The 12,790-nt window shown below is 47.5% G+C and overlaps 1 long non-coding RNA gene across 1 annotated transcript; it reads right to left on the bottom strand.

The window, feature by feature from the left end:
- Positions 1-3,074: 3,074 nt before the first annotated feature.
- Positions 3,075-12,332, bottom strand: LOC108544568 (uncharacterized). The gene is made up of 3 exons (XR_001889885.1): positions 12,186-12,332; positions 6,249-6,600; positions 3,075-3,116 (listed from the first exon to the last, which is right to left on the bottom strand). It is a non-coding gene; the product is annotated as an uncharacterized LOC108544568 (long non-coding RNA).
- Positions 12,333-12,790: the final 458 nt, after the last annotated feature.

The following is a 12,790-nucleotide window of genomic DNA, read 5'->3' as shown; positions in this document are numbered from 1 at the left end:
AAGTGGGTGTCATGATGAAGTGCGCAGGGTTCCCATTTCCTCCAGCGTAGTCTCAGAAGGGGGAAGCCATGTGACTGAGGTTACAGCCAGGGAGGACAGAGGCCCCAGGCACTCACCTCTCTGGGGTCCAAGCCCCGGTGGCATGTGTTGTGTCCCTGGGTAGGTGTGCCACTCCCTGTCTTGTCTCCAGTGTTCCTATTGGCGAATCAGGGATGGGATGGAGGTGAATGGAGAGGCCCTGCCCAGCCTACTGTCATCACCCAGTATCTCAGACTCAGTGGGGCCAAAGCTTCCAAGTTCTCCTGGTTAGTGAGGCTGCAAAAAATGTTTGACATGTTATTCTCTCACCATTTAAATGTTGGCAAGTAACTACTTAAATGTAAAATTACCCCCATATCAAGCATATAAAGTTATTTATTATACCATTGTTTATAATAGCAAATAATTGGAAATTATTGAAGAAATGGCTGAAGAAACTCAGGCCCAGATATGCAAGGGAATCCTAGGCAGCCCTCAAAAAGATGTCCTGCAAACAGGAATCACAAGATACACAACACAGGTCAGTGAACAAAGCAAGTTGTGGCATGATACCCACAGCATTCAGCTGCTGGTGGAAGCAGGAACACATGCCCATGTACTGTTGTACTGGCACAGAACTTCCCTGGAGAATTATCCTGGGAACCCCGCACACTGGCTGCCCCGGGGGAGGGGAACCGGCAGGTTGAGGTCAAGGATGGGAGGGAGGCAAGACTCACTATTTACTTTACATACGTTTTGAATTTTGAATCATGTGAATGTGTTATCTGTGCAGAAAAAATAAAAATACATTTAAAGTCAAGTGAAAGTAGACAAGAAACCTGAAACAGAGACAGACAAGCAGGCCTGCAGGCCCAGCCAGCTACCACCCCCGGGCCACCTCACGCCTCATTGTGGGCTCTGCCCAGCTTGGTTTTGTGGCTCCACCCTCTACGGTCATATTTGGGTTTCCACAAACACAGCACCCAAAGGAAATCCCAGCCAATGAACATCAGGTTCTGGGCTGGGCCACGTGCCAAGGTGGTTGGTGGGCATGACACTGCCCCGGGAATAGCGTCGTCCAAATGCCTGAGCGATGACACGGCCCCAGATGGAATGATGCCGCTGCCCACAGTTTCACAGGCCCTCCCATCTCGCCTTTGTTCTGCAACCTCCAGGTGGGGTGGGTGTATGGACACTCCAAAACAGCCATCCCTGTCAATGAATCAGCCTGCAGGGACTGAATTCATTCCTTCATTCATCAGTATCCATTGAGCACCTACTGTGGGCCAAACGCTCCTCTAGGAACTGAAGATGCAACAGAAAACAAAACAGATAAAAATCCCTGCCGTTGAGGAGCTGACATTCCAGAGGGGACACAGACAATACTTGCCAGAGTGAAAATGTTAAGGAGGAAAACGAAGCAGGGAAGGATGGGGAACTATAGACTTTTTTCCTTTTTTTATTGAGGTTTAATTGATAAACAATAAAGTTGGCCCATTTTAGGTGTACAGTTGGATGCATTTTGACAGTTGTATGGTACTAGAAACAAGTGCTAGAATTCCTGTATCATCCCACCGTGTTCCTTCATGCCCCCTCTCAGTCAACCCCTGACTCCCATCCGCTCCCACCCAAAGAAACTACAGATAATTTTCTTTCACTGTAGATCAGCTTTGTCTTTTCCAGAGTTCATGCAAATGGAATCTGGCTTCTCTCACTCAGCATCATGGACTTGGTTGAGATTCGCCTGTGTTGCTGAGTGTATCCTTTTTAATGACGAGTAGGATTCCACGGTATGGATGCACCGTATTTTGTTTATTCACTCAACTTGTTGACGGACATATGGATTGTTCCCATTTCTTGGCTATTACAAATAAAGCTACTATAAACATTTGTGAACAACTCTTTGTGTGGATGTGTATTTTCATTTCTGTTGGGTAACCACCACGGAGTGGAATTGCTGAACCTGGTAGTAAGTGTATGTTTAACTTTATTAGAAGCAGATCTCATGCTTTTAAACAGGGTGGTCAGAGCAGGCTTCACCAACTAGGTGGTATTTCAGGAGAGGCCGGAAGGAGGTAAGGGGTATCTGCAGGGAAGAGTGTTCTAGGCTGAGGGAACAGAGGCAGTGTGTGCCTGGAGTGTTTGAGGAACAGCATGGAGGCCATCAAGGAGGGAGTGAAGGGTGTGAGGGGAGAGGACTAGGAGGTGCGCTCGGTGTGGAATGAGGCTGGATGGTATAGGGTCACATACGTCATGGTGAGGACATTTTTTTTTTTTCTTTTGACATGGAGTCTCGCTCTGTCACCCAGGCTGGAGTGCAGTGGCACAATCTCGGCTCACTGCAACCTCCGCCTTCTGGATTCAAGTAATTCCCCTGCCTCAGCCTCCCAAGTAGCTGGGACTACAGGCATGTGCCCCCACACCCATTTTGTATTTTTGTAGAGACAGGGTTTTGCCATGTTGGCCAGGCTGGTCTCAAATGCCTGACCTCAGGTGATCCGCCCACCTCAGCCTCCTGAAGTGTTGGGATTACAGGTGTGAGCCACTGCACCTGGCCTAGGACATTGATTTTTCCTCTGAGAACCCATGGGAGGAGTAAGCAGAGGTGGGACAGGATCAGACTTGCATTTTAACACCTTCCCCCATCTCCAGCTACCAAGTGGAGAATGGGCTGCAGGGTTGCGGGGAACAGGCTACTGTAATAGTCCTGGCAGGAGGTGAAGGAGTTGGACTGGGGTAGAGGCAGTGGGGGCTGAGGGGTGTGGGATTCTGGATCTTTCTGGATTTACCCCAAATGTGGAACCAACAGGGGATGTATTAGATGTGGGATGTGGGGAAAGTAGGGACATGAAGGAAGGCTGGGACCCGAGGTGACCTCTAGGAACTGAGAGTGGTCCCCCAGCTCCCAGCTGGCAAGGAAACATGCACCTCAGACCGGCAACCACAAGAAGCTGAACTGTGCTGACAACCAAAGGAACTTAGAGTGGACCCTGAGCTGCACAAAGGATCACAGCCCAGCTGACACGGTGATTTCAGCCTGGTGAGACCCTAAGCAAAGAAGCCAGTCATTTCATGCCAGGACTTCTGACCTGCAGAAACTATAAGAAAATAAATGGGTGTTAAGTCACTAAGTTTGTGATTATTTGTTATGTAGCAATAGATGATTAATATAGGCATACCAGAATCCTACAATGTGAGAGCTAAAAGAGTGCTTAGCAACCACTAAGCCCACCCCCCTTATGTACATATGGGGAAACTGAGGCTCAAAGAGCACACAGGACTTGAAGCCTGGTTCCTGCAGGGAGGTGACATCAGGCAGAAACTGCCCCAGCTCTGGAGCTTCCACGAGTCCCAGCCTCTCCTCTCTTAGGAGGCTCCTGTACCTGCCCCTCCGCCAACGCCTGCTCATCAGGACTCCCAGAGAGCCAGCCCCTGGCCACCCACTATCTACCCTCAGCTCCCCAAGCAGCGAGTTCAGGCAGGCTCCCCACTGGTCCAGGCCCTCACCCCCACAGCAGAGCACCGGCCAAGGGTGCAGGAGCCAGGCCTGAATCTGAGACCCCAGGGAAGAGAGGAACAATCACAACCTTAGGCCTGGAACCCCAGCTCTGTCACTCACCAGCTATGTGACCCTGGTTGAGGGACTCCCCTTTGCTGAGCTGCATGTATAAGATGGGAATAGGGATGCTTTCCTCTGATGGTCAATGAGCCAATGAAGATGAAACTCTTGGCAGGAGCACTGTAAATGCATGTATCCAACCTCCTCCTCTGCATGGGCCTCAGCTTCCCCATCTGCTAAATAGTCTTGTGTTCCAGATGTGTTTGGGGGGCCCTTGCAGTTCTAACTATTTTAGGATTCAGATTCTGGCTCTGCTTCTCACTAGCTGTGTGACCTTGAATATGTTACTCAAGCTCTCTGAGCCCCAGTTTTCTCACCCATAAAATGGGGCTATTAATAATACCTTCTATTACAGAAGAGATGCAGGTCAGACACCTAGTAGAGTGACTCAAAAAATGTTAGCTAGGTGTGTTATCATCATCATAGTCACATTTCTAGTGGTTGTACCTGCTGGAAGGGGCAACAGGGCCGAGCCTCCCAGGGTGAGGAAGTTTGGTTTTCTTAGAGACAAACATTTGTAGGCTGAGCCAGGCTTGCATGCATTTCTGAGAAAGCAAAATTCGTTCATTTCCCTCCAGCCCCCTGCCTGTGCAACCACCTAAAGCCAGGCTCTGAGTATCACAGTGCTTATAAGTGGCAAACCCATGGGCAGGTTTGTGAAAATGAAAATATGCATTTATTTCTGTTCCCAGTTCTGAGAACTACCTCCTGTTTCCCTCTAGAGGATGGCAATGGCTTGTGCACATGCCTGGAGGTGGGAATGAGTGTCATGGACACAAACTGGGGTAGTTGTCACTGTGATGTTCCCACTGGCCATAAATTGTACACGCAGTCTTCTGGCCATAGCTGATTCACCGGTGTTAACAGATACCTGACTGCAGGCTGGGCAGTCAAGAGTCTCTATTGGAAATTTGAAACTTGAATGGGGCACACAGACAGAGAGTGGCTGGAAATGCATCATTCCTGGCCAGTACCCTAGAGAGGAAAGCCACAGGCCCTGCCCCTGAGATCCCCAGAGATGCCTTTTCCTGTTCTTCCCACAAGAGTACTCGTGTCGGGGCTTTGCTCTTCCCTCATCCTGGGAATGCCTTTCCATAAATCCACTGCTGGGCTCCTTGGTTAGTCAGTTTTTTGGTGTTTGCCACCCAGTTCACCTTGGCCAATGTGGTGGCTAGGGAGACAGCATTGTTGGGGGTTAAGGGCAGACTGTGCAATGGAGCAGTGGCCCTCTACTACGTGCAGGCAGCTGTGCAGTAGTTCTGGGCAGAAAGAGCACTGGACCCAGAGTCTGGTTCTTCATGATGTACTGCTGTGTGACCTTGGGCAAATCACTTAACTTCTCTGTCTGGGATGGAACCAGGGGGCACCTCAGTAAGCAGATGGGGACACTAAGGATCAGAGAGAGGAAGGGCTTTACTTAATGCCACACAACAGGTTTAGGACAGATCCAGGAGAGCTGGGCCCTGCAAATCCCAGCCCTTGGAGGGAAAAATTTCCTGGGTTAGGAAGCTTGTTTCTAATCACCAGGACCTGTTTACCGCAGATGAACAGGGTCCCCAGGCACTTGGCAGATCACAAATTTCTTTCCCAACCAATTGTCACATTTGGCCCTGGCAACAGCATCAATGGCCCAGGAGGGGGCTGAGTAAGCTGAGCCCAGAGAGGGACAGAGGCTTGTGCAGGGTCACACCACAAGTTCATGGCAGAACTAGGGTCTGGGCCAGGTCTGAAAAACTGGTGCTTTTGCTTTAAATGTAAGGAGGGTGAATTGGGGTAGTGGCTAATGAGTTCTCCAAAGGAATTTTAAACTGTTTGCTTTCATTTTGATGATAATCCTAAAAATGTAACTCAAGCATATCATGAATCATCTGCAGAGCCACAGGTAAGTCCTATCTGAGCTTGCCTTTGGACTTGGGATCACACTGGCAGCAAAGAATAGCATTTGTCGAGAATTCACCATGGCCCAGGCACTACGCTTAGCATTTTTAATCTATTTTTTAAAATTTTATTTAACCCTCACAACAACCCTATAAGATAAATACCACCAGCATCCCCATTTCACAGATCAGACAGTCAAGGCACAGAGAGGTTAAGTAACTTGCAGCAATGTCAATAGCGAGCCTGTGATCTCGCCCACTACACTTTACCATTGTAACCAGAGAAGAAAATGGCAGAGGTGGCTTTGATACGCAAAGATGAATTCCTGCTAAGTGAAGGCCAGTGATGCAGAAGTACAGGGTGGGGAGAAATTTCACCATGGGTGAAACGGTGCCAAATGGTGGGAGAACAAAGCCATCATCAGCATGCAGAGTTGGGTGGAAGTGCATGACAAACCCAAACGAAATGGCATCGCAATTGAGTGTCCCACATTCACACTGCTGGTGGCAATTCAGGTTTAGCAAAGCAACATCAACCATATCATTAATTACTTAATATTGTTACATTGATGATATGGCAGCATAGCTTAATGCTTAGGGCTGCAGGCTTAAGACTCATAATTTCAGACTTCAAATGCGTCTTCCTCTCTGCCCAGTCCTCAGACTATGGACAAATCACTCAACCTCTCTAAACCTCAGTTTTGCTCATCTTTAAAATGAAATTGTAATAGCACCTGATAGACTGCTGTTGCCTATGCAGTTCCCTTCTTTCCCTGTTTTTTGTTGACCAAATCCTGATTTTATTCCTGATGGTGATATATCCAGATAAATACGACTTTATTCCCAGCCTTTCTTACAGCTACTGGTGACCAGTGAGTGGAAGTTATTGAGCGAGAGGCTTCTGAGGACTACCCCTAGAGGGGGCCGATACATCTGGGAGGAAAGCCCATTTGCTCTTCTTTCTCCTTCTCCCTACATGGAACTCAGGCATTATGGCAGGAGCCCCAGCAGCAATCTTGAATCAAGAAGTGACCTTGAGGATGAAGACACATGATAAGGATGAAGCAACATGAGGCTGGAAGGAACCTGAAACATTGATGATACCATTGAGACTGCAGCAGCCCTGGGCTGACTCTTCCCAGATTTTTTTTTTTTTTTAAACGAAGACTTTTATTTTAGGACAGTTTCAGATGTAAGAATCATTGCAAAGATAGTACAGAGAGTGCCTGCATACCCTACACCCGGTTTCTCCTATTATTAACATCTTATAGGCCAGGCGAGGTGGCTTACGCCTGTAATCCCAGCACTTTGGGAGCCCGAGGTAGGAGGATCACTTAAGGTCAGGAGTTTGAGACCAGCCTGGGCAACAGAGTGAGGCCCTGTTTCTACAAAATAAAATAAAAAATTCAGCTGGGTGTGACGGCATACCAGTAGTCCTAGTTACTCAGGAGACTGAGGTGGGAGGATTACTTGAGCCCAGGAGTTTGGGGCTTCAGTGAGCTATGATTGCACCACTGTACTCCAGCCTGGGTGACACAGCAAGACCCTGTCTGTGAAAAAACTCAAAAACCAAAACCAAAAAAATCTTATATTAGGGTATGATACATATTAAAACCAAAATATCTTATATTAGGGTATGGCACATATGTCACAACGAATGAGCCAATACTGCTATTATTAACTGAAAAGTCCATACTTCATTCAGATTTCCTCAGTTTCTCCCTAATATCCCTTTTCTGTTCCAGGATCCCATCCAGGATTCCACATTACATTTAGTTGTGTCTCCTTAGGCTCCACCTGGTTGTGACGGTTTCAAAGACTTTCCTTGTTTTTGATGAACTTGATAGTTCTGAGGACAACCGGTAGGTATTTTGTAACACATTCCTCAAATTGTATTTTTCTGGTGATTTTCTTGTGATTAGACAGGGGTGATGTGTTTAGGGAGGAAGACCGCAGAGGTGAAGTGCCAATGTCATCGCTTTAGATGGGGGGACATAGTATCAATACGACTTCTCACTGTGGATGTTGACCTTGATTGCTGGCATGTTTCTCCACTGTAAAGCCACTCTTTCTTTCCTCCATTCCATGCCGTACTCTTTGGAAGACAGTCACTCCACGCAGCCCATGCTTAAGGAGTGGGAGTTATGTTCTACCTCCTGAAGGGTGGTGCACTTAAACTACTTAAGCTACTAAGTTTTGGGGTATTTTTTATGTCGCAAAAGCTAACAGATAAACAAACCCCTTTGTTTTGTAGCTCTATATTATTTGGGTTTTCTATTACATGCAGTCAAGCCTAATTTTAAATGGATGCAGAATTTATTTCTCAGGGAGGTTGTGAGAATTGAATCAGAGAGGCAGGGACAGTACATACAGCAGTGTTTGGGTGAATAAACAGTAACAATAATCATTGTTGGCCAGGTGTGGTGGCTGATGCCTGTAATCCCAGCCCTTTGGGAGGCCAAAGCCAGTGGACTACTTGAGCCCAGGAGTTTGAGACCAGCCTGGGCAACTTGGCAAAAACCCTGTCTCTACAAAAAGTGCAAAAGTTAGCTGGGCGTGGTGGCACATGTCTCTAGTCCCAGCTACTTGGGAGGCTGAGGTGGGAGGATCTCTTGAGCCTGGAAGGCAGAGGTTACAGTGAGTTATGACTGATCACTGCACTCCAACCTGGGTGACAGAGTGAGACTCTGTCTCAAAAAAAAAAAAAAAGAATCATGATTATTAATAACTTAATTACAAATAAATAATAATAATTATTATTAGTTTTGTAGTGCATTAGTATTTAATTGATAATTTTGTTTCAGTCTTTTTAGTTGTTTGGGAACTATAGGCCTAAGGAATTGATAGCTCACTTTATGAATGCACACAAATAAGTAATTTACTGTCAATGCCCTCCTAAGGGCCTAAGATCACCAGGAATGGCACCTGTAGTTAAACAAGTGGGTCTATTAATCATTTGGACAAGAAAGTGCACACCATGGGGAACCCTGGAATGTCTTGGTAAGAGTGTTAGAAAAGGCTTATTATAGGATTGGCCTTTTGTTAGGTGACTTGAATAGGGTTTGAGGATGTGGGATTTTTCTTCAGATTGGATGCTTCAGGAAGCATCCAAACCAATCACTTCAGGAAGTGGGGGTAATTATGCAGTTGGGATCTTAACAAGTTTTTTCTATAGAGAAGGCAGACTCGGGCAAGGCTAACGGTTTCATTGGGAAAGAAGCAGTAGTCACTTGTATTAGCTGGGACTGGGGGGTGTTTGGTCATTTTTGTGGCTTGGAAATGTGCATGATTTGTCTTTGTTCAGACACGGTTACAGAGTGTTCCACATTTTGTCTTGATTCATCAATCACTGAGGACCTCATCTGATGTTGTTGTTCTGGGCAATCATTAACGTTGGACAGGACAGAAGCTGTTCCCTGTGCGTGCTGGGCTGACTTGCAGCAACACCCAGTCCTAGCTGATGACTATCCAGGACGGCCCCTGGATGTCAGGGCTGCTTTCCTCTTTCTCAATTTCCGTCAACATTAGTGGGTCTGAGAGGATCCCTTCCTCCTTGTAAAGCTCTCCGTATATTAAGTTGGAGCAACAAGCTCATTCCTTCTCAAACTGGGCAGGCATTTTTAGATTCTTTTCTACTCCTGGAAGTTTTCCTATCCCATTATTTGGTCTTGAGCTGGTCTCAGGAAGAAGTAATGAAGGTGAGAGATCTGCAGTGGAATCCTGGGAGAGGTGGCACATGTGGATCACTGAGACCTGGGCTCAGATGGTGAGGATTTGAAGATTCCCAAAGGCTATACCTAAGGGTCACCGGAGGGTGTCCAGCCCCCATTATCCAGATGGGGGAACTGAGGCCCAAGAGGGAAGGGCTCTGTGTTGGGTTCCAAGGTGTGCCATTCCAATTATCAATTGCCCTCCCTTACCTGACTGGCAGAGTCCCTTTCTTCCAGTTTGACAGAAAATACTGTTACTTCTTCTGCTGGCTGGGTGTGGTGGCTCACGCCTGTAATCTCAGCACTTTGGGAGGCCGGGGTGGGTGGATCACCTGAGGTCAGGTGTTTGAGACCAGCCTGGTCAACATGATGAAACCTAGTCTCTATTAAAAATACAAAAATCAGCCAGGTGTGGTGACAGGCACCCATAATCCCAGCTACTTGGGAGACTGAGGCACAAGAATTGCTTGAACACAGGAGGCAGAGGTTGTAGTGAGCTGAGATTGCACCACTGTACTCCAGCCTAGAAGTACTGGAGCAAGACTCTGTCAAAAAAAAGAAAAGAAAAGAAAAGAAAAACAAAGGTTCTCTCTTCTGCTGATGGGGAAACACAGCATGGACACTACTCCCATATGGACTACCAGGAGAACCACATTTGGGACCAATCTGACAGGGAGGTGGAAGAGTGAGTGGTTGAGTGGAGGGTCAGAAGCGGCCTGGAGCTTTACTGACATCATTGAGGTCCTGATTCCTGTCGTCCCTGAAGCCTACCTCTAGATGATCAATTTCTTTTTCATTTAAACCAGTGGAGTTGGTGTTCTGTTACTTGCAGCCCAGAGCTTTCTGAATGATGCAATGCTTACATTTCTGTTACCTCACTGAACTCCACCCTTTCTCTGAGAGAAGAGAACCATATTATATTCCAGAAAACTGAGTCTTAGAGAGGTCAACCAATTCGCTCAAGGTCACATAGACAGTAAACAGAGAAGCAAGGCCTTTTATCTCCAAAACACATCTACCTTCGTCTTTCCATCTTCCATCAGCTGGAAATCATCAACAAGGGCAGCCAGTTTGGAGTTTGGCTCTTGAGCCTTTTGTAGCATGCATGTGTTCCTGCTCTGTGCATACAAGCTCTGTGCACAGGTGCCCAGATGTACACGTGTGTGCTGAGGTCCAACTCTGGAACTTATTCGGTACAACAGATGTGTCCTTTGGGCCCTCACAGGAACTTGGCATAACACATGTGCCTACCGAGGACTGTATTTTTACAGGCTGGAGTGCAGTGGCACAATCTTGGCTCACTGCAAGCTCTGCCTCCTGGGTTCACGCCATTCTCCTACCTCAGCCTCCCGAGTAGCTGGGGCTACAAGTGCCCGCCACCATGCCTGGCTAAATGTTTTTTTGTGTTTTTAGTAGAGATGGGGTTTCACCGTGTTAGCCAGGATAGTCTTGATCTCCTGACCTTGTGATCTGCATGCCTCGGCCTCTGAAAGTGCTGGGATTATAGGCATGAGCCACCGTGCCCGACCAATGATTGTGTTTTTAATATAATTTGTTTCCTTCATAATCTAATACATTTAATTTTATTTTAAGCATATGAAGACACCATTCTGAGGAGGGGTCCATGGCTTCACCAGATGCCAAATATGCCCATGCCACAGCAAAGAAAAATTCGTTGATCAATCTTTCAATGACCCCATGAAGCAGCAGTATTACCAGCTTGCTACAGAGGGGAACCTGAGGCACAGGGAGGTTGTACAACTTATTTAAGGTCACACGGATATTGAGTGGTTGTGCATTATGATATCTGTCAGTTGTTTTTATAGCCTGTGGGCTGGTGTGGGCTTATCCTTTGTGTCACATCAGAAAGCAAGTCTGGTTAATTATTTTCTTTCTGAAGGTTAACTGAGATCGATAAAAAATAATACACATATATTGCATGGATTGTTTGTGGTCATTTGCTAATCCTTATACCTGTGCCATGTTGGATTAATTATTACAGCTTTGTGAGCTGCTTTATTAAGGAGGGGAAGTAGAATGAACAAATCATGGCAAGTCACTTCACCTCATCCTCTCATTTAAGGATATTGATTCTGGTGTTGCCAAGGTGACTCTGTCAGCTTTCTGAAGCATCTTTAAGTGGGAGAGGTGAAGGACCACACAGACTGAGGGGAAGGAAAACTCAGAAAAAACGGTCAAATTCCCCAGCCACTGAGGCAAACCATCCTGATGAGGATCATCCCTCACCCTCGGCACATGGCCGCTTTCTACCTCGCCCGTCGTGGTTGCCTCTGGGGTGTACTCAGGGAACTCTCTCCCCAGTGTGGAAACTGCCTTTGCTGGGAACATGCAGAGATCTCAGAAATGATGTGTTCTGCCGATCTGGCTCCCTCAGGATCCATAAGGTGCCAGTGGGAGAGACTGAGTGGTCTTGGAGGCCTTTCCAGGAAGTTCCTCCTGCCCTTGGTATAGGAGTTTAGTGGTAGATGCCCAGATGTCCAAAGTGTTCTGGGAGAGGAAGGCAGCTTACAAATGCAAATGTGCTGGAGGTGGTGCATGGCTGTGCTGTCTTGGATGAGACCCTTTCCCTCTCTGAGCCCTAATTTCTTTTTCTTTTCTTTCTTTCTTTCTTTCTTTTTTTTTGAGACAGTCTGGTTCCATCACCCAGGCTGGAGTGCAGGGACGAGATCTCAGCTCAGTGCAACCTCTGCCTCCCAGTTCAAGCAATTCTCCCACCTCAGCCTCCCGAGGAGCTGAGGCTACAGGCATGTGTCACCATGCCCAGCTAGTTTTTGTATTTTTAGTAGAGACGGGGTTTCACCATGTTGCCCAGGGTGGTCTCGAACTTCTGAGTTCAGGCAATCCACCCACTTTGGCCTCCCAAAGTGCTAGAATTACAGGCTAGGAGCCACTGTGCCCAGTGCCTAATTTCTTCATCACTGAAATGGTAAGAAAACTAACCTGGTGCAGGGAGAGGTGACAAGGGTTTTGCATAGGAACCCGCAGATGCAGGTATCCTAGAGGCTGGTCTCTATGAGCTGTGGCCCCCAGGAGACCCAGTCGAGGCTTGAGACCACAGCAGCCATGCTCTCTACAGTGCCTTGTGCTGCCCAGGATCCTCAGGCTGGTCTTGTCTGCAGCCATTGTGAGTCAGCATCACTGTCAGAAGGGCTTCCAGAGGTTGCTAGGTGTTCTGTCCATGGGAAACTGAGGTTCAGAGAGGGCCAGGGGCTCTGATCCAATGGCAGAGCCAGGACTGACAACAGGACCTAATATTCCTGGGCAGGACACAGCTGTGTCCTTGATAGTCTGAGGCAATCTAGGATAAACTGGAGCCTGGGGTCAGGACCTGGGGACGGAGAGGCTGAGAGAGGGCACAGAGGTGGAGAGAAGAGAGATGGGAGCCAGGGACAGGGAAGGAGGGAAGGTGAACACCTGCTCCTGCCTGCCCAGCATCCCTGCTTCCTGAAGTCATGACTTGGGTGGCACTGACCCCACTGCTGGTGCCAGGCGTGATCATGTGACCAAGGTCTAGTCAAGCAGAGTAAGAGTGATAAGCACAAGGA

The sequence above is a fragment of the Rhinopithecus bieti genome, unplaced genomic scaffold (genome assembly GCF_001698545.2).
Source record: "Rhinopithecus bieti isolate Rb0 unplaced genomic scaffold, ASM169854v2 scaffold_27016, whole genome shotgun sequence".
In the NCBI taxonomy this organism is placed as follows: Eukaryota; Metazoa; Chordata; class Mammalia; order Primates; family Cercopithecidae; genus Rhinopithecus; species Rhinopithecus bieti.
Note: the sequence above shows the minus strand (reverse complement) of the source record. Positions and strands in the feature narration are given on the sequence as shown.